Below are 18,491 nucleotides of genomic sequence, written 5' to 3' on the forward strand. Positions count from 1 at the left end.
GGGGAGAAATGAATGACAGTAGAGGGGGTAGAGAGAGGGGAGGGGAGGGGAGGGGAGGGGAGGGGGGATAGTAGAGGATAGGAAAGGCAGCAGAATACAACAGACACTAGTATGGCAATATGTAAAAAAGTGGATGTGGAACCGATGTGAATCTGCAATTTGTATACGGGGTAAAAATGGGAGTTCATAACCCACTTGAATCAAAGTGTGAAATATGATATATCAAGAACTATGTAATGTTTTGAACAACCAACAATAAAAAATTAAAAATAAAAAATAACTATCCAAAAAAAAAAAAAAGAAGTTAAACTGAATAGGAGGAATGATTTCTAACCTTCTGAAGCGCAGTGGGATCACTATGACTAACAACCATTAATTGTGTATTTTGTGTATTTCAAAACAGCTAGTCGACAGGATCTGGGCTGTTCTAACACAAAGAAATGAAAATCGTCTGAGGTAATAGATTAATCAATTACCCTAATCTGATCATAACAATTTGTACACAGGTGTTGAAATGTCCCACTGTATCCCATAATCGTGTGTGATTTTCTATGTGTCAATTAAAAATAAAAATATTTAAAAACTTTATATGGAACTACAGTGAATTTTGCATGGCCTTCTCGGTTATCCATTGATCAAGAAGACAAAAATAGTCCACAAGAATACTGATGATATGAACCATTCAGTTGCAAGTACAATCCATTCAACTCACACCTAATGACTGTATGTTTTTCCAAATATCTGAGGACACGTACCTTTCACAAGCACACATGGAGCGCATGCAAAAAAATTATCATGTACTAGATCATGAAGAAGTCTCAACAAATGTTGACTTAGTGCTGCAGCTTAGAAATGAGATGTCCCCCAAAAGCTCATGTGTGCAACAATGCAAGAAAGTCTAGAGGTGAAATGGTTGGGTTATGAGAATTTTAACCTCATCGTTGCATGAATCCCCTGATGATAGAAATTGGGTGACAGGGTGTAGCTGGAGGAAGCGGGTCATTGGGGACATGCCTTTGGGGTGCCCTGGTGAGCAAGAATCAATATCTCTCCTTCTGTCGCTCTCACTGTCTGTGTTTCCTGATTGTCATGTCCTGAGCTGCTTCCCCGTCACACCCTCTGCCTCAATGTTCTGCCCAACAGGAGCCCGGAGCAACGGAGTTGACTGAGACCCCTGAAACCATGAGCCCCAAAGAAACTCTTCCTCCTCTAAGATTGTTCTTGTCGGGGTTTTTGATCACAGCATTGAAAAAGCTGATTAAAACACTTAAGTATGAAGCCGACTGGGAATTCTGATCTCGATGAAATTAAGTTGGAGGTTTAAATTCTAAATTTAAAATGAAGATCTTTTTCCCACTTTCCTCATGGAGTGGCACATTTATTACAACGGATGAACCTATATTAACACATCATCATCACCCAACATCCATAGTTGACATTAAGATTCTCTCTTGAGAATGTTGTGCATTCTGTAGATTTGCACTCTTATCTATGACCTGTATCCACCACTATTATATTTTACCAAGTACTTTTTAAAAAAAAAAAAAATTGGGCTAGTTCTTTTTTTATTATTATTATTAGTTGTTCAAAACATTACAAAGCTCTTGACATATCATATTTCATACATTTGATTCAAGTGGGTTATGAACTCCCGTTTTTACCCCTTATACAGATTGCAGAATCACATTGGTTACACATCCACGTTTTTACATATTGCCATACTAGTGTCTGTTGTAGTCTGCTGCCTTTCCTATCCTCTGCTATCCCCCCCCCCCCGGACTAGTTCTTATTATTGAGTTACAGGAACTCTTTATACATTGTGGATAAAATTCTTTTATCAGATATATCATAAAATAACCACATATTTATCAGAACTGCTAAATAATACCTGGATTAAAGAGAAAATATAGAAATGAAAATTTTGAAATATCTGAAACTGAATGACAATAAAAATATATGAAAATTTCTGGGATACAGCCAATGTGTACTCTGAGTGACATTTATAGCTAAATGCTTAGAAAAGAATAAAGTCTCAAAATTATTGAATTATGTGTTATTCCCAAGAAGTGAAGGAAAAGCACAACAAACTCAAGGAAACTAGAAGAATGCAGAAAACAGGAATGTAACAGAGAAGAAACAAAAATCTACAGATTTGTTCTTTGCTGACATTAACGATTCACACTTGTAGAGATTTATCAAGAAGGTAGACGTAATATTATGAATGTTAGATATAACTACAGGTGAAGTATCCTTAATAAGTAATAAGACAATATGGTAAAAATGATAGGCCAACAATCTTGAACATTTAGACATTATCCACAAAAAAATTTAACTTAAAGTGACCCAAGCAAGAAAAATATTAAAACCTGACTATTGCTACAATCATTAACAATTATATAATTTTTAAAGAAACTTAAAATTATTCTTATAGAAAAAAAGCACCAGACCCAGACGGATTTACAGGTGACTGTGAAAGAACAGATCATCCCAAATCTAGGCAGGTGAAAGAAAAAGGGATCACCCCAAACTCTGGGGGAACTTTTTTGGCATTGCTGGGGATCGAACCCAGGGCCTCCTGCATGTGACACAAGCACTCTACCCACTGAGCTACACCCCAGCTCCCCGTCCCAGGTTCATTTTGTAAGGTCAAGTATTTGAGAATGGACAGAGAGCCAGATGCAAAATGAATTCCTACCTTCATGGAGTTTCCTTCCTGGGGCAGATGTAGGAAGCTATTTATACACAATAAATGACACGTAAGACACAAATCATGTTAGGTGGTGGTAAGTGCTATGGAGAAAACTAAAACAGAAAACACAAACCGGAAGTGGGCTTCACCATCTGGGATGGTCGGGCCACGCCCCAAGTTTGAGGAGTACTTGAAGGAGGTGAGAGGAAGATCCCCGGTTGACTGGGAGGGAACAGGAAGTGCAAAGGCCCTAAGGTGGGAACACGGCTGGGAAGACAGGGGGAGGAGAGTACAGAATGAAGGGCCAGACCTTGACTTTGAGAGGGAGAAGAGGGGTGGGATGGTCCGGCTGACATTTTCCCAGGGTCACTCTGGCTACCGTGTGGAAAACGTGCTGAAAAGAGGGCGCAGGTGGTACCCAGGTCCATGAACCGGGCAGGAGACAGGGTGGCTCCGAATGGGTGGTGCAGTGCAGGTGCAGGAAAGTGGTGGATTCTGGGAAAACTTGGGAGCTGGAGTCTGCAGGACTCGCTCCTGGGTTAGACTGGGGTGGGAAAGGAGGAGGCAGGAGCATGCTTATGGCTGAGGGCTTGCACCTGGGCGCTCAGGGCTCCAGAGGGAAATGATCCCTCCAACCACTGGGAGAGAGAAGGGGAAGGGGAGAGCCAGACTCCTCCTCCTTAGCGAAGCCGGCCTCACCACGGCCTCCACCAAGTCAGCCTTGAGCCAGCCCAGAACGGCAAATTGAGGAGACACAGAAACAGCACCGTACAGACAGGCCCACTGCAGGAGAAGCCAGGTGCAGATTTGATCAGGGACTGCGCACGTAGCCAGAAAAGAAAGGGGGTAGATTTTCATGGTATCTACACTTTGATACTCACATCATAGGCATTTAGCACCTCAGTGAGGCCAGCAGTGCAGGGATGATCAGGCTAAATCATGGATGGAAATATGGAGGCTCAGAGAGGTGAAGTGTCTGGGCCAAGGTCACACAGCAGTAAGTAACAAAGGTAGGACTAAGCCTAGATCTTCTGACTTGCAGTCCAGGGCTCCACCCATTCTACTGGGATTTCCTGGCCATCTTCCCCCGCATCCCATCCCTCCCTCCCTCCCTGTCTTGTGGTTTGTTTTCATAAGTCACTTATTTTAGGGTTGCTTTTGTGAGCACCCCGAGTTAACCTCAATAACTGTGATTTAACTGACAATAAAGCAGCTGGACTCCACACTCCTCCTCAAACTCTCTGAACAGCTACCCCCGTGGGAGCAATGCACAGCCTGACCCCTCTGGAGGCCAGGGCAGGAATACTCAGTCCAGAAACTGCACATGCAGCCTCTTGCAGGAGGAGGACACCAGGTGGCTCCCAGCCATCCTCCGTGGTCCTGTTCTGCCACCCCCAGCAGCTCTGTCTCAGCATCGCCATCTTCAACAGGCGGATCCCCACCCTGCACCCAACACCTGTTCACACAAGGGGAGGACAGCCATGGCTTATATCAGAATAAAACAATCCCTATGTAGCAATTGCCTTTGCATATATTTTTTTTCAATAATGGAGATTTAACCCAGGGTTGCTTTACCACTGAGCTATATATATCCCTAGCCCTTTTTTGTTTTTGAGACCTCACTAAGTTGCTGAGGGTCTCTTTAAGTTACTGAGACTGGCCTTGAACTTGGGATCCTCCTGTCTCAGCCTCCCAAGTCGCCGGGTTACAGGGGGGTACCACCATGCCCCGAGTGATGTTGGCATTTGGATACCATGGCACGTCTTACAGTGCAGACTTCCAGCCAGGGTTCAGAGTGAGTCAGGTGGTCATGACCATGCTCGTGGGTTTCTGCCCTTCAAGGTCATCTACTGTGACCCCGACGGATGCTCAATTGTCCTCCCACCTTGGTCAGGCCACGACTGAGCACCTCTTGTCATGGGCAGCCTAGTTCATCTGTGGACAGTTCCCCCCACCAGAAAGTTCTTTCTATGAAGCCAAGTCCCCCCTTCTCAGGCCTCAGCTGGGTCTCCACCAGGATCTTCTGCTGGGGAATGTTGCTGGGTCTCAGAAGCTCTCCACCCCCACCTGGGCAGCCTCCAGGTACCAGAAGAGGACCGACAGCATCCCTCCATCCACCACTCCTCGGGTGTCTGGGTCCTGAGCTTTGCATTGAGCTTCCAGCGAGTGGCTGTCTGCATGTCCCAAGCCCTGCGTGCACTCTTCCAAGGCTCACCTGCGGGCATCAGGCTGCTTCCACACGGATCCAGCCATCCTGGGACCACATTTCCCTCGTGGCACGGCTCGAGGTGAATGTCCTTGCACCATGACACTTGAAAAGTGCTCCTGTCCCACCCAGGACACTGCTGCCCCAGCCCCCTTCCTTGGAGACCCAGCTCTGCACCCTGACACCCGCTTCTCTGTCTCATTTGTTCCTTCTCGCTTCCGCTCAGGTGAGGTCCAGAACAGCTCGGCCCCGAATGCAACAGACACACGCGGACATTTTTTAAATTATTTAAGTAATGCCTTCCTTCTATTAACATCTCATAATGGAGGGTCACACGTGAGCAATAAGCAGACTCGAAGCCAGTCATCCCTGGTCGACCTGTTGACCGAAAAATCCAGACAGTCCGCAGGCCTCGCCATGGGGCTCTAAGCAGGCTTCCCCGCAGGTGGGTGAACCATCCATAAACCATTCATCTTAAAATCATCTTGGAACACAGGACGCCTTCTAAAGCACTCAGTCTCCAACGGTCACCTACGAGCACAAAAAGCCCACCAGGAAACATTTTTGTGCTTTTGCAATGAAGTATCCGGGCATCTCAGTTAAGCGGAGAGAGCCACGATGTTGGGAATTGGACTGGGTAGACCAGTGCACTGGGAAATGGCTCCCGCCAGCTTTGCTAGGATTTGGAAACAAATGGCTCTCTCTGTCTTGCTTTGGGTCTTGCTGAGTGATGATAGTTTCTGTCGTGTCTCCAGGAGCCTGTTCCTGGATGCGAAGGCCACCCATGTCCAGTATCTTATCCCCGGGTGCAGGGGATAAGAACCCACATCCCGAGCTGGGGTGGTAGAACCTACCGTTAGCCTAGTTATAGAGGGAGCAGAGGTGACCATTCCCTGGTCCTGCCCTCAGTGAGTTTGCAGTCTGCATCCACAGAAGGACATGGGAATTTACGTAACTGTTGTCATAACTATCCCACAGGAAGAGAGTTAGAGTGCTGGGGTTCAGGGCAAGCCATGTTGCAGGGACAGGCATCAGGGAAAGAGAGCAGGCCCAGGGCAGCCGAGCTCCGACGCTGTGACTACCAGAGACCAGACGCTGTTCCTTGCCTCTGTGGCTGGGCTACACGGCGATCCCCGGTCTCTCCTGCACTCAGGCCACGGGACTCCACTCCAGCCAACAGAATCAAGCCCAAGTGACGTCATGCACTGCACGCTACTCCCAGGCCTGGCCGAAGCCCACCTCCTCAGGCCATAGCTGGGCTCCCGTCCAGGGGCTTCTGCCTGGACACAGTCCCTCCGCTGGCTTGGCTGGTGGCTGGAACCGCACCATGGAGATGCAGAATCTCTCGCAACCTCATCTTGGATGGACTCTCGGCTTCTCAGGAGACTTTTCCAGAGTGAGAAGCTGGTTTGATGCCAGTCCCTCTGGGTGGACTTTGAAGTCAGCAAGGTCTCTGGTTCCCCGTTAAGAATCCACTGCAGGACGGGTAAGAGATGGGACAGGAGGTGACTGTGACAGGAAGGGAAGGAGGGGTGCTTCTCCCCTCCAGTTCCTCCACCTGCTGATTGAGACAGATTTCCCAAGGGTCACTGCAGACACCCGCATCCATGACCAAAGACGGTCCTTCTTCATCAGCTTCTCATCCTGTCCACTCCTCTTTTTCTACCTCAAATATAAGTCCTCTTACAAGTTCTGGCTTTAAGATGTTCTTCTCTTTTCTGTATAGGATTCCCCTGGGGTCTCATTCACCATCTGGCTCCTTCCTTCCTGCTCATGACCCCAGAGCTGCCTCCCCAGATCCGGGCTCCAGATCAAAGTTTTCAATTCACCATCCGAAGAGCCCCACATGGATGTCTGGCAGCACCTCCATCACACCCCATCCAACACAGAATTCGCCTGTCCTCACTGCCGCTCAGACTCACCACCCACAACCAGCACGGCTCCTTCTCCGTATCTGGTTGTCTAAGACCAGAGGTCGGCTGCAAGTGCACCCTGCGAGGCTCTGTAGAAGGCCTTGCTAAGGCGGGGCCTGGTGGTGCACCCATGAAATCCCAGCGGTTTAGGAGGCTGAGGCTGGAGATTGCAAGTTCAAAGCCAGGCGCAGCAACTTAGCAAGGCTCTAAGCAACTCAGGAGACCTTGTCTCTAAATAAAATATTTTTAAAAAGTGTTAGGGATGTGGCTCAGTGGTTAGGCACCCCTGGATTCAATCCCTGGTACCAAAAAAGGGGCCTCCAGGTCTTACTAAAATCAAGGTGTGTCATTCCCCCAGGTCGAAGAACTTGACTCTTCTGAAAATTGCTCCCCAACAACCCACCCTAATTTTGCAACATGTCATCCCACTGTCGTGATTCCTACAAGTGCGTGTCCCCAAATTACATGGAAAGACATCCACTCTCCCAGCAGGATTCAGCAAGGCTCATAAGGGACAAGCTTATTCAAATGTGGGTGGCTTTTTCTTACTGTCTCCTCCTCCGTCTTGAGTTTCAATTCCTTTTAGTCAAGTTTATTTTCACCTTTCCAATCTGAGGGAGACCCTTGTTTGGTTACATAAAAGTCCAGGATAATTTGAACTTTTTCTCAGTCATTGAACATCACTGTGGGATCCTCCCCTTCTTATTGTCCCTTTAATTCTCTTTACATTCTTCACAAGATTTACTGTGGGCCAAGCTCTACCTGAATGAGTCAGGCCTCTTTGTGGTTGAACGTGGCAAAAGTCCCAGCTAAGGAGGGGTCTTTGGGGTTCATGGTCCAAACCACAAGAAAGGCAGGCAGGGGTGGAGATGGTCCTGCAGGTGACCAAGCTGGGGACTCAGACCCCACCAGGGCCCACCCTTTCTGCTCTCTGGTCTCAGTTTCCGTCTCTGCGTAGCCACCACCCAGCCAAACCAGCGTCCCTGCAGGGTGTGGACTCCGGCAACAGCTGTGACCCACATTGTTACCAACTCGTCAACCAGAGATGAAGTGTCTCTTCTCCTCGCTCCAGTTTGAAGAAGCCCAGAAGAGACTCTGGTTAGCTCTGAGTACAACCCTTGGAACAGTCACTGTGGTCAACAGCATGAAATAATTCACCCACTCCGGGTCCCAGGTCCACATCTGGTGTCAAGAAAATAGGATCTGCTACCGGAAGAAAGGGAGAGAGAGTGATGAGCAGACAGAAGCCCTAGATCCCTGCCCTATTAGTCTCCCTGGAAACACGAGCCCCTCAATGCACACACCCTCCTCCTCTGACTTCTCAAATTCACTCTGGTGGGCTACTGCCACTTGCCAATGGAGACCTGAGAAATGGGTCTTCTCCGTGTCCTGTGAAGAAGAGAATTTTGCAGACTTCTGACCCAGGAACTCGGGAGGGAGAATGACTCTGCTTCTGACTGTCATAGTCTGCCGTTTTATGAGCCTAATTCTAGGCGATGTCACCACCGCACCTTTCTTCCTAAATGAACTGGCACCTCTTCTGGCTCTGAACATCCAACTTCTCAGCTACAACCGTCAAGCCCAGAGTGTACTTCTTCCCTGGCCTCCCAGACTCCTGGTGAAGGCCCCTTACAGCCTTCCCCCAAAGTCTGCTCTCCAAAAAAGACCAAAGCCTTCTGTGGTTTTTCTCAGCCGAGTGCTTGGAAGGAGGCCGAACCCATGGGTAGAGTCAGCCCATGAACTCTGCATCCTCAGATCCAACCCACAAGGGACTGAAACTGTAGTCAGCCCAGTGACGGTTCTGTCTGCACTAAGCACCAACAGATCTTTTTCCTGTCCTTATCCCCTAGACGATGCAGCATTCCCATGTGTTAGGCATTATAAATAGAGAGGGTGACATAGTAATGTGCAAGTACTGTACCATTTTATCAAAGTGACCTAGCATCCACAGATTGTCATCAATTCCCATACATGAAAGACAGGTACCTTCTAGGAGATCATTAACCCCACTGAATGGCTAATGGACAAAAAGTTGTGATCAGATGAACTGCGTCCTGTTGAAGGCATCACACGAGACCATATTTGAAGATAGGGTCTTTAAAAAGGTAATTAAGTTAAAATGAGGCCACCGAGAGGGGCCCTGATCCAGAAGACCTGGTGTCCCTATAAAGAGGAGATTAGGACACAGGCACTCACGGTGGGAAGACCACACGGGAACACGGGGAGGAGACAGCTACAGGCACACCAAGGAAGGGGGGCCTTGGGAGAAACCAGCCCCACCCACAGCCCGTCCTCAGCCTTCAGCCTCCAGAGCTGGGAGGAAGAAATCTGTCCCTGAAGCCACCAGGCTGTGGCACTTGTTACGTTAGGCAGCCTGAGTTGACGGGTACCACAGGGAAGGAAGCACCATGTGACCTCGTTATCCCACTCCTCAGGTCTTCCCGAGCACTCGGCCTCCGCCGGCCTCTCTCTCTCCAAAGACCAAGAAAAGCCCAAAGCTGTGTCCCTTCCTGATAAATCACTCCAGAACACCTGACCTCCCTCTCCTTGCATAAGGGACCCTTGACCTCCCTCTCTATTAGAACAATCTTTGTAATTTAGAACGGAGATAACTCAAAAGAAAGTGAATAAAGTTAAAAAAAAATAGTCGAAGACTCACGTGTAAGTCCTGGGCACTCACTAAATATAAAACATGTTGAGAAGCACAAACTGACTGGCGATTCAGTCCCGCTAATATGACTGAATAAAAGCAGGCCGCATTTAGCCACCAGACGAAGTCATTCCTCTCTGGATACAGCTGTCTCTCTGCACCCATGGAGGATTGGCTCCAGGACTGACCACCCCGCCCCCCCAACACCCAAATCTGAGGATGCTCACGTTCCTTATGGATAATGGCCTAATATCTGCACAGGACCCACGCCATCCTCTCCTACACTTTAGGTCACTGCAGACCACTCACAATACTTAATATAAGGCCTGCACACCTCTTTATGTGTGTGGATTCAACACAGTTCTCGGTGGCAGTTTCAAATTTGCTTTTTGAAACTTTGTAAAAAAGATTATTTCTAATGCAAATTAAAACTACACTGAGATCCCATCTCACTCCAGTCAGAATGGCAATTATCAAGAATATATAAATGTGGCAAGGATGTGGGGGGAAAGGCACACTCATACATTGCTAATGAGACTGAAAATCGGTGCAACCACTATGGAAAGCAATATGGAGATTCCTCAGAACATTTGGAATGGAACCACCATTTGGCCCAGCTATCCCACTCCTCAGCATATGACCAAAGGACTTAAAATCAGATACTATAGTGATGCTACCACGTCAATGTTTATAGCAGCTCAATTCACAATAGCTAAGCCATGGAACCAACCCAGGTGACCTTCAACAGATGAATGGACAAAGAAAATGTGGCATATGGAATATTACTCAGCCATAAAGAAGAACGTAATTATGGCATTTGCCAGTAAATGGATGGAACTGGAGACTATCATGCCATGTGAAATAAGCCAATCCCCAAAACCAAAGGCTGAATGGTTTCTCTGATTCGTGGATGCTAACACACAATAAGGGTGGGGGAGGGAAGAATAGAAGTTCATTGGATTAGACAAAGGGGAATGAAGTCGAGGGAGGTAGGATGGGAATGGGGAAGACGTAGAATGAATCAACATAAGTTTCCTCTGTTCATATGTGAATACACGGCCAGTGTAACTCCACATCATGGACAACCACAAGAATGGGAAGTTATACTCCATGTGTGTCAAAATACATCCCACTGTCGTGAATAACTAAAAAGAAAAAAATTTTTTAAAATTTGAGTTTCTTTCTAAATAGGTTTGATCCACAATTGGGTCAACCCAAGGATACAGAACCCAGGAATATGGAAGACCAAATGTATAGGAAAACGTATGTTTTCAATGTAGAATCCAGTGTGTAAAATTCTTGATCCTTCTGGTGAGATCTCCCCAGACGGTCCTTGGGAGTTATCAGCACAGAAATTCCCTGGTTGTTGGTGACGGACACGGTGTGGTGGTTCCGTATAGATCCTTAACTTGTCCCCAAAGGAAAGCAGAGACCACCATGCCGGTCAGTGAGGCCAGCACTGAGCGCACAGACTTCCTCCCCGGGGCCAGCTGTTCCACACAATGGCCGACTTTTCCTTTTCTTTGTAAAGAAAACACTAATGAGCGATGGGGAGGGCACACTGGCCAGGCACAAGGGACAAAAACCCGAGGGACAATCAAGAACTGCATCTGAGAGCCCAGGGACAGGCAGCCCGGGAAGAGAGATGAGGCTCAGAGACCTACACAATCCCTCCATATTGCCAGAGGGCAGCCTGGGGCTCTGGGATGGTGGGAGACTGGGGCTAGCTCCTCAGCGACTCAGAGAAGGACCAACTGCAACCCAGACAGACATCAGTATTTCCAGTGCCCTGCTTCTCTTGCTTTCTGGAACCCCTTCTTTCATCCCAAACACCCCAGATGTTGCCCACCCACCGTCCACCCACACTTTCCTCCTGCCCAGAATCTTCCTTCCTTCCCCAGATCATTGGCTGAGTCACTCCCTTTCTGCCAACGTCTGTCCCCTGGCCTGGGCAGAGCTTCCTGGCTCCAAACTGGCTGTCCCTGCTCATCGGCGGTTCTGAGAACCCTCCCTCTTGTGCATCACCAAGCGCCTCAGATCCAGACCCAAATTCTACCTGACTCGTGGACCTCCCCCACGGCTGTCCACCTCGACAGCTGCCATGTGACACCTTCCCTGTGAAACCACGGAGAGTGATACAGAGAAGAACTTCCCAATCCAAAGACCTGGTCCAGGCCTGGGCTCCATCACTCTCTGGCTCCATGATCTTGGGCAGATCTCATCGTACCCTGAAGTCTCCGCTGCTGTGTAAAGGAAATGACAGTGTGAGAGTCCGCGAGGTGGGGTAGCAGAGAGCACAGCCTCAGAAGCCGCTGGCCCGGATCCTGACCCCGTCTCTGTCTCTTATTGGCTGGACATCCTTGGTCAAGTTGCTTCACCTCTTGGGTTCTCGGTGTGCTTCCTGCAGAATGGAGACATCCATGGGCCCTGTCCTGTGGTTGTTCTATGGAGTGGGCTATAACCGTGCCTGGTGGAGCTATTAGAAACGTTTAGTGATTTTAAAAAAACGATAATTCACTGTGCAAAGGTCACTCATCTCATTTGAAAGGATCAGTTGATCACCAGTGTTTTATGTCATACTTGGACAACGCAGTATAAAATGTACCCGGTTGCACATGGGAGAAAGGTAGCTCTCAGGGTCCCTGATAAAAGAAGGACATGATGTGGGGCCCGTGCCATCACCAAGTCCAGAGGTAGCTGTGGCCCCAGGCTTGATTGAAGAAGAAGAAGAAGGAGGAGGAGGAGGAGGAGGAGAAATAATAGAGGGCTGCAGAGAGAGAGAGAGGTCTGTTCACTAGAAACCCAGCCCCATGCACCGCCCTGTGTTAGTTACATCCATCAAACGTGGGATTGCCTCCTGTCTAAATTGGCATCCAAATGGCTCAATTTAGTGCAAGAATATGAAATAGGGCAAGTGGACATGGCAAGTGGCATTTTGATCAAATGCAGAGGACAAGTGCCATCTGGCCTTCGCGTGCTCTGTTGGCACTTACTCCCCAGGTCCAGCCCCGTCGGGGAGGCCGTGAGCACCCCGTGCCTCCCACAGACTCCCTTGCTCTGTGTGCACAGAAGCCACCGTGAGGTCCTTGAGGTGGAAGGAGGGACCTAGGAAGAGAAGAGGGAGAAGATGGACAGACAGCCAAGAGGCGGGCAGGAGGGCCCAGGGGCTGCTCCACCACCAGAAAGAAAAGGTGCTCAACGCCCAGGGACTTGGGCCCCCCCAGACTCCCTGGAGGTTTGATTCCAGCACAACTGGGATGTTCATTTCCATCCCTCAGAAAATGGCCTCTGCTCTGCCCCAACCTGCTCACCCCCCTTCAGCACCCGGCCCCAGGTTGTCGGGAGTCACGGGCTATGAGGCCAGGCCACCTCGGGTCCACGGGGGACACTTCATTTGCCGCTGTGCATTCGTTCCTGCAGATACCGTGTGTGACACGGACTTAAGGCCCTTTCCAAGCCAAAGCACCAGGGAACCTTCAATTATTTTTGCCTTTGAAAAACTCATGTGCGCCCAGAGGGGATACCCTCCAAGACCCGGGCCGCTTCTGGGGGGCTTGTCCTGGTTAGAGTGGAGGCGAGAGACTGACCTGCAGGAAGGAGGGACACCTCTGGGTCCTTTCTCTCTCCTGTGCTGCCTGGTCGGTGACCTCGGGCGAGGCTCTTGGCTGTCCGAGGCCCCCCATCCCCACACCCGGTTTCGTTTTTTAGGAATTGGGATTGATCGTGTCTGTTGTGCATGAACCAGAAAAAATGTTTGTGAGGTGTTTCTGCCATGATTGTCACAAAGGTGACACTCCGATGCAAGTGGAATCACAGACTGGATCAGAAGATGTTTTCTAGGGGACAGCTGGAGCCGTGGACTCTGGCTCTCCAACTTGGCCTACTCTGCTGCAACACCTCCAAGGCCACCCCTCTCCTACTAAAAACAATGCACATAACAATAATCATAGCTATACTATGGGAAGGGTGATATATATTGACTCATTAAATCCTTGCTGAAGTTCTAGGGTACTACTATTATTCTCATTTTACAGATGTACAAACTGAGGCCCAGAGAGGCTGAGTATCTGCACAATATCACACAGCTAAGATGCAGCAAGCCTTCACGAAAACCCCCAGAGCTCCAGACTGACTCCACGCTCCAAAAAGGCTCTGCACAGAGTCCCTGAGGAGGTGTGGGCTTTCTGCTTAGAAGCCCGGTGTGCTCACTTCCTTGATAAGAGGACTCCATGCTCAGCACCAGGAGCACTCTGTGCAGGCCGAGACTCCACCTTGGGCCTGAGGTGCTGTGCCAACAGCCACGCCAAGGTCATGGTGTGCCCTGGGCTCCCTGGCTCCTAAGGTCTCTTTAGAGATGAACTTAAAACATCCTTTGACTCTGACACCGTCACACTCCAAATCAGCTAGGGGCCTCGGCATCGTGTGTCAGCACCGTTGGCCAGCTGGACCATCCGACTGTCCCCACGACTCCCCAGATTTATTTCTAAGTCAACAACGACGGGAGAGCTTAGGGAGCTGCGCTGGGGGTAGTCGGTTACCAAAATAAGTCACCGTGGGAGGAGGCGAAGGCTTCGGGGGTGGAGAATAAGAAAGGAGTGAGAAAAAGAAAAAAAATCCTCCAGGGGACGAAAAAGTACCTACCCCAGGAAGCGTGGGGGAGGGGGGAGGAGAACTCCACCTTCAGTTCCCCGGGGTTTTTTTGTTTGGGTTTGGTTTATACCTTGTCTTGTTCCAAGAGGTAGTTTTCCCTCTTACAAAGCGTTTCCCTCCCACCTCCGTCTCTTCCTGCAAAGAGATCTTGTAACTGCAAAACTTGTGCCAGAGGATAGAAAACCCTCTCCCCGCCCACCCGCCTGTGCTTCTGAACGTGAGCCCCAGCTTGGAACTGGTGTATTAAACGCCCCAGTGTGAAAGGCACTGGTTATAAATCCTGGGAGCTCTGCAGCTTAGGCAATCGTGGTCTCTGATCACTACAACAAAGTGAGGTGACAAGAAAATAGTATCTGGGGTGTTAGACCTGTATTTTGTTGGCAGTGAATTTGGAACTGGGTGCCCATCTATTTAAAAAAAAAAAAAAACAGTGTGAGGAGTTGGCCCCGGGGCCTCCCACGTGCTGGGCAAGCACTCTACCACTGAACCACATCCCCAGCCCTTTTCAGATTTTTTTGAGACAAGGTCTCCCCAAGTGGCCCAGGCTGTCCTCAAACTTGTGATGGTCCTGCCTCTGGCTCCGGAGGAGCTGGGGTTACAGATTGTATTTTGATCATCTCAAATCAGAAAAAAAGGGACTCACTCTTTACTCAATCCTGCACTCCCTACACGCTCCTGCCTCCACTGTACTAAGAAAGAGACACGATTTTCCCAGGCGTATTTCTTTCTTTCTTTTTTTTTTTTTTAATACAAAACCTTCAGGACTGAATCTTGCAAACAGTCCTCATTGTAAACCAGACAGCACCACATTTTACCCTCCACGGTGGGAATTGCTCCTATTTATGCAGTGCCCACCCAAACCCGGTTCTTCTGGAACCCTCTACAGCACAGAAATGTGCCCTGGAAACCTCAGGGAGAGGAGCTCAGAGCACCCACCTTGGACTACGAGCCCATTCATCAGATTTTAGTCAGGAAACCACAAGGGCAGGTATTGGGTCTTGTCTTCCTTTGAGGTTTGCACAACGGAAGACACACAAGAAACAAAGGAGAGGGGAAGCCGGGCACGGTGGCGCTCACCTGTGATCCCAGTGGCACAGGAGGATCGCGAGTTCAAAGCCAGCCTCATAAACGGAGAGGTGCTAAGCAACTCAGCGAGACCCTGTCTCTAAATAAAATACAAAATAGGGCTGTGGATGTGGCTCAGTGGTGGAGTGCCCCTGAGTTCAATCCCCAGTACCCCCTTCCCCCCCAAAAAAAAGCAAGAAAAGAAAGGACAGTAAATAGACCCCTTTGTCACTGCAGCAAGGTCCAATGACCTTTCACCTATCTGGGGCTATAAAATGGGTTAGACCCCTAATTCAGTGTCCATCCCTAATGCACTAGGATGGGGACAAAAATGAAAGGAATCTGGCCCTTCACAACCGCCCTGGGGTGGGAAAGACAACCTTGAACTTCGTAGCCCCAGAGCTCCGCTCAGCTGTCCCCCAAGCATCTTACAAACCAGAGACACCCCAGCATTCAACGTAAAGGCTCTCTCACCCAAAGATGGCAGGAAGTCTGTGGCTAGCAGTGCACACCCCCGGCCCCTTGCAAATCCTTGTTTGGGGCCTCCCTCCCCACCACTACCCGGCTGGACTTTTAAAAGTCCTTATCAGTTTTGCAAAATACAACAGCAAATTGTGTGAGCTCAGATCCTCCAAAATGCAGTCACCAAGAGACGATCTGACACACAAGGGTTTTATAAAGGGAAATGCATGAACTGAGGGAAACAAGAAGGGAACCCGGGAAATCCGGGGCCATCAGACTGCAATGCTATTCAAACTCAGGTTGATAGAAGACTCCATCACCACCACACGGTCTCCAGGACCTTCTGCAAAACCACAGGGTGTCCTTGAGCCCAAGTCAGCTAATAAAGGAGTCCCAGGTCTTCTAGACCCTGGGCACCTTAGTCTACCACTGCACCGAGTCCTCCACAGGAGCCACCCTGGGAGGCGTGGTCTGAGCACCACAGCTGGACCTCGGTCAGTAATGCTCCCCTAGGGAGCTGTCAGGCTCACCCATGCAGCCACCACAGCAAAGCACAAAGTTTTCTACACAGGTTTCTTCTAGCACTTGCTGTGTGCGTTGAGAAAGGCAGTTGAGTATCAGACTGTTGGGAAGGGAAGCAGAGGGGCTCAGTCCCCACCACACGGCTCAGGCCTGAAACACTTGCAGGCACCACAAGGACTCAGAGAAAATGCCCAAACAGGGGTGAGGCTGCGACAGGACTAAGTAAACGCTCGTCGGTTCTCTCGGGCCAGGGACCCAGCTCCCACGCACGCCTGGAATGTGCGTCGGTGGCAAAGAAGAGAACGCCACCTGTTTATCTACTCCATACCTGGCCCGATGCCAGATGTCCTCAGCAGAAGACAAAAGCTTCCTGAAGAAGAGATGCAGTCAGCAAGGTCCCCCGTCTTCAAAGAGAAAAATCAAAAGCTGGCTTCATTTTTTTTTTTTTTTTTTTTGGTCACCAACTCTTTTGGCTTCGGAATTGATGGCTCTTGATAGGAAAATCTGAGATGTGACTTCTAACTAATGCAACAACTGTAAGGATCCCACAGAGGAAGCCCGAGTACGCTTCTCCCTGTGGGTTATGTGTGAAGCCAGCGGTAGCCCTCCCTACCCAACAATGACAAGCATTCTCTACTCTCCCAGGAAGGAGGATGCAAACACAGTAGTCCCCCTTATCTGAGATTTTTTTTTTTCCTTCCATGGTTTCAGTTACCTGAGGCCAACTACAGTCCAAAAATATTAATGGAAAATTCCAAAAATAAATAATTTATAAGGTTAAAATTATGTACTGTTCTAAGTAGTGTGATAAAAATCTCCAAATCTCACACTGTCCCTCTCTATTCCACACACAATACAAATCATATATCTTCCCAGTGTATCCACACTGTATATGCTACCCACCTGTTAGTCACTTAGGAGCCACGTTGGTTATTGGTTTAACTATCTCAGTATGGCAGTGCTTGTGAATTTAATTCACCCTCTTTTTACTTAAAAATGATCCCTAAGTACAAAAGTAATGGTGTTGGCAACTTTATTATGGTAAATGGTATATTTTTATAATGATTCTGTTTTATTGCTAGCTATTATTATTAATCTCTTATTTAATTTATAAATCAAAATTTACCATAGGTGTTTATGTAGGGGGAAAAAAAAACTTAGTACATACAGGACTGGGTACTATCAGCAGTTTCAGGCATTCGCTTGAGGTCTTGGAATGTATCCACCACCAATAGGTGGGGGCCATCCTATCAGGTGTGTCTTCAACTTATCCACATGAACCTGCAGCTCCAGCAGAGTTCAAACTAAAGGGAAGCAAGAGAGGCCCCTGGGGTGCAGAATTCAGGAAGGCATAATTCCCAAGGGTGATGGGAGTACAAGTCAGCACCTGAGAGCCAGGGCCTCCCTTGGCAGGCAGAGAGTGGCTCCCTTCAGGCCACCCCACGAGACGGAAGCCCACCTGTCCTTCAAGGGCTACCTAGAAACCACCTTTCTTCAGAACCCACCAAGTCCCCCGCCCATTCCTCCAAGATCCCTTTGTCTAGAGCAGACCCAGGACTTCTTTCAACGGTGCCCTTGTATTGCACACCTCTGTGTAGACACCCCTTGTATCTCCCACCAGATTGAAGCATTCACAACAGAGCCATCCTCCCTGCTTAGAACCCCTGTCACCTCTGCAGCACGAGCTGAGAGTGATCAGAGAGGCTCTGTGTGATCGTCTCTTTGCATCTCTCGAAAGTTGCCCACAGGGTCTCCATGGCCACAGATGCTAAGTCCCTGTTGTACTAACAGTTTGAATTACAGATGGACTGAGCTCCAGGTACTGCAAGGGGAGGGGAAGCGACTAGTGTCCTCCATGCTACCCAGACCAAAGGATCTGAAGCTGGGAACACCAGCCTCCTCTGTACCCCTCCAGGGAGTCATAAGGAGAGTCCGAGGCCATCAAAGGCTTTTCACTTTAACATCTATGCTGCCAGAGAGTTGCTGCCTGAATTGATGGCTGTGGCAACCATTCCGCTTAAATTTCACAGGGAAAATCGTGTTTGGGTTAATTTTCCTTTGTCTTGAGGTCTATAAAGTCAGCATGAGTTGACAATGGAGCTGGAATAAAAACAAACAATAATTCCAAAACTTCAAAAGCACCCATCCTATGAAGTCCCATGGGAATGACCTTGTAGGTCCACAATACGTCACAATACGGAGGCCTGATCAATTATGTTGTTTCTGTCAGATTTTAGGAGGAGAGCAAATTCTGCCACTCATTGATGGGTAGGGAATTAGCCACAGGTCTTGGGCTTCCGTGATCACCTCTGTGTGACCTGGGGGGGGGGGGAA

The sequence above is a fragment of the Marmota marmota genome, unplaced genomic scaffold (assembly GCF_001458135.2).
Source record: "Marmota marmota marmota unplaced genomic scaffold, marMar, whole genome shotgun sequence".
NCBI lineage: Eukaryota > Metazoa > Chordata > Mammalia > Rodentia > Sciuridae > Marmota > Marmota marmota.